This window comes from Amblyomma mixtum, chromosome 8 (genome assembly GCF_055824585.1).
Source record: "Amblyomma mixtum isolate Tamu chromosome 8, ASM5582458v1, whole genome shotgun sequence".
Classification (NCBI taxonomy): Eukaryota; Metazoa; Arthropoda; class Arachnida; order Ixodida; family Ixodidae; genus Amblyomma; species Amblyomma mixtum.
In genome coordinates this window covers 131,504,967-131,509,241 of record NC_143019.1, presented here as the reverse complement: position 1 = coordinate 131,509,241, position 4,275 = coordinate 131,504,967, and positions in this window count along the sequence as shown.

Sequence of the window (4,275 nt, the reverse complement as noted above, 5' to 3'; positions counted from 1 at the left end):
GACTTTAGGGTCGCCCAACTGCCTCCCACAAGCCTCAGACCGGCTACTGACCACACGGAGGGAAGAACAGGCGGCAGGAAACAGTAAGCGTAAAGGGAACGTTTTATACGCAGCAGACTTCCAAGTGAAGCGATTTACTAAACGTTTTGTTATATACCGCTGATAAGTACGCAGCCTGCCGGCTTCAAAGTTTTCCTGGTCCAGAAAACATGCATTTGCGAGCCTCTCGCGGAAGCGATAGGACAAGCCTGCTTCTTGCGTTGTTAGCTCACACCCATGGGCTCAAGAATACGAGAGGCTGCGCAGCTGTCGTGCAACGCTTTCAAGGTTTTTGAAACCCTCACCTCATCTAAGCTCTCAGTCATGAATACTTTCATTAATTTTTGCGCAAAACCGATGAACAAGGCTGCCGCAGTGGAGACTTTCTTCGCCTAGCAGACGACGCGCTCGCCGCGCTGGACCACCTCTGGCAACAACCCCCCAATGTTGCCTGCGCGCCGCCCGCTGGTAGCGGTACTTTCAGAGTTCCAGTGACTTTACCCCTCCTTAGCAACCAGCGGCAGTCACGCAGTAGCGGTTAGAACGAGCGCGCGCGCGTCGGCGGTGGCAGCTGCACTGCCGCTCCTTCGCCTCGTCTCGTTGCAGTCGAGTGAGTGAGACGCATGGCTCCGAAGCGGCCCAGTGATTCAGCGCCAAGCGATTCGGGGAAGCGGCAGTGGGTTGACCACAAGGCTTTCGCCAAGCACACTTTAGAGTTTCCGAACTCTCTTCGGTGTTTTTTTGTGGAAAGAAATTGCACAGCATCTGTTTCCCACAGCTGCGAAACCAATAGAGCGGGGGCTTGGAAAGCAGAAGGTAAAATTTGTAAATTGTTTTTTGAGGAAAGGAAATGCACAGTATCTGTATCACACATCTCGATGGACACCTGAACCAGAGGGAGGGCTACGTGGCGGTAGTGACAGATGTGCGCTGCATGCTTCGACATTGACAACGTTGTGCCAGAAACGCTGCCACCTGCCAGGGTGGCAGGGTGGGTGGGGACTTTAATGTAGACATAAAGACAAGCGGGAAGTTTTTACCACTTACGCGGGAGAACATCCCATTCCTCTCGCTCGTAACGGATCCCACAGCTGTGACAACCTCGCGAAATACTTGCGCAGACCTCGTCTTTGAGAATCACGCATTGGTGCAGCAAGTGAAGCATGTATTCATCTATTTCTCCGTTCATGACAAGCAAGAACTGTTAATGGAGTGCTTCTCGAAGGAATATGTGTGAAAAATAAGTTGTGCGTAATTGTACATGCATATCTAGCTCGAATTCTTTGCCTCAATCTATAGAAAAGCTAAAACAGCTGATGAGCTGCGCTCAAATTTCGTATTTGGAAGTAACGTAATCATCGTAATCATGGCGATTTTTTTGTAACACGACACACGTAGTAATACATTATAAGGACCATTAATGTTACAGACTACACTAGAAACACAGATACTCTCTTTATTTAGCAATTTTAGTAGCATAAATGCCAAGTGTGATTCATATTCGTTTAAGCGCAACTCCGCTTTTCACCAATAGGTGTACCATCACAGCGCTCCGCTACACTACGCTCATTTGGGCGTTTTAGACGCTGCGCAGAAACTATTTACTCGCGCTACATTCCACTACCGCTCCACTGGGGGGTTCCCAGCGGAGAGGAGAGTAAATCCGGTCAGTTAAAGTGTCTAGTATCGGCAACGGGATCCATCCTAACGCTGGTGCAAACGTGAATGAAGTGACGGCAGCTACGTCTGATCCATCGGGATCATCAACGTCCGCCCGGTGGTGGGTTTCCTTTGAACTGCTGCCAGGCCGCACCGCTCGTAGCTAGCAATCACGGAGTCCAGGTTTACGTCAATTTACGTCCTTTCTCGGTTATTTCTTGATAAGGAATTCCCGAGTTTGTGTCAGAGGTGCGGAGAAATGTTATTCTACTTAGAATCCAAATTTATCTTAACTACAAATTCTCCTTTCGCTGCCGTACAAGCGGCACCAAAGCCAAGAAACACCGAACTATCGGATTATACTAACAAAAAAAGTTATGCAGCTGCCCTTAGTGTCCCTTTAAAAAGGAGTCAATTAAGCCACATTCGATGCAAAGTCTTACGTTGACAGCCAAACGGAGCCAGAAACTGATATGTCGAGAACTTGTTCGCCGCCTCGGCATTGATACTCGTGGCTACTAGGTAGCGACACGGGTAGCGTCAGACTTTATTGGTTTGGTTTATTGTTTATGGGGGTTTAACGTCTCAATGCCAGTCAGGCTATGAGGGACGCCGTAGTGAAGGGCTCCGGAAATTTCGACCACCTGGGGTTTTTTAACAAACTTTATTACCGTTTGCGTATATTCATATAATTGAAAGCACTACCACAGCTCCGAGCTGCACTTAAGCGGCAGTTCGTGAGCTAATTCCAACATAGCTGTTATAGGCATGGCAGAAGGCTAAGTGAGCCGCGTAACAGCGAACAACACCCCATCCGTGTCCGAGGCAAGGATGTCTCTGCTTGTTTGATTGTTGTTTTATCGGGGAACCAAGGCATGATCACCACTGCATAAGCATTGCTTTGTGGGAGATGTAGGTGGCTTTCCCGAAAGCAAGCAGCATCCAGCGAAACTATCCTTTAAGCTTGTTCCCGACAGTGTTTAGGTATTTGTTTTCTTGTTCTGTATACTGGACGGCATTCTTTTTCTGGAAATGCGTGACACTTGAACTACTGTATTCATCGCATGCGGCTATGAGGACCTTTGGCCACTCTGTATTATGAATGCAGTGCCGTCTCCCAGCAGCCGGCAGGAGTCGATAGTGCTTGGGTGCGTGCGGGCTGGATGGATTCTATTTTAAAGGTATAAAACTTGCCGACGTGGGAAGCTCAGGGTTATAGTAATGGGCTGCGAGGACGGATGCACCGCACTAGGGAAGGGGTTGCCACAGCTTGCGTTGTGGTTGGTGTGGTCGTGCCGTCATGAGTATTTTAGAACAATGGCTGTTATGGGAATTCGTTTGTTTATTGGCTCCAGGCTAAACAATTCGCGCTCTTTAGCGCAGTACGTAAATGTCTACGAGAAAAGACTTGCACACGCGCACTCACCTCGTGTTTTTGCATTGAATACACTAGGCAGCATACAGGCAGATAGTGACAATGATGCTCATCCCATTTTATTGCCGGAATGCCAGCTTAAGCAAACTGCGCCATAGCAAACATGTTCGCAGGTCAACATGAAATGCGGTGAAAGGAAGACCAATTTCTCACCCATTTCGCCTCAGTCAACGCCATAACACTATTTATAATCATGTTAAAACGTTTCAAGCCAAACTAAAGCTTTTAATTTCAGCAAAATCCCACTAGGTATCACTGCAGAATTTGGCTGACAGCACACGCAAAATGCATGCTGTGACAGTGACTGTTCTGGTAAAGGTGAATGCCCACAATAACGCTGTTCGGCTAGCGCGTTTATTTCACAGCTATCTCAGAAATCTGGCCTTTATTATCAGTCAAAGGTTACACGTGCGGCACCAAGGACGAAAGGCCACTGACAGGTATCCTATTGCAAGACAGGCTGGTGATTCACTGGATCCTGCGTTGCTCTCTCATGTTCCGATCTAATGACGCAGCACTGAAAACGTCACTGTGGACATCCTCGCAAAGAGGACTTGGCCTAGGAAGTACTTGAAGCTGGGCTTGTTGGTGCGTATTCGTGAAAGACATGAGGGCGCAAAACGGCAACAGGACGAGTAAGGGAACAGTACGAGCGCTGTTTTTTTCAACAGGATTTAGTCAAGGAAGAAAGTTTATATAGCCTCTGCCCTTATCCATGCTCTTAATCGCAGACATTCATCTCTCTCAGATATGCATCAAGAAACAGCATTTCACTATGGTGAAGAACAACTGACGTGTCGCTAATGCATTTATCATATCGCTGCTTGATATAGAAGGCTTCCACGAACTCACGTTCTGTCCTATATCGGCTCTTCAATACCACTTTGCAGTCAGATAGGCGAGGCTTTCAAGCTACACGCTTCTCTTTCGAGCAGGCTTGGCAGTACTCTGGAAGATGGCCTCTCTTGTTTAATGAATTCTTGTGTTCAAGCAGGCGCTCATTAAGACATTAGGTTAAGACATTAGGTATTGACCCACATGCAAATTTTTCTAAGTGTTCGCGGCGGCATCCGAAGCCCATGGCTGGTGACGAGGTCTTGAAGTCAGCTCCTGCTTAGGATGTGTATAGTAGTGGGGGCCCA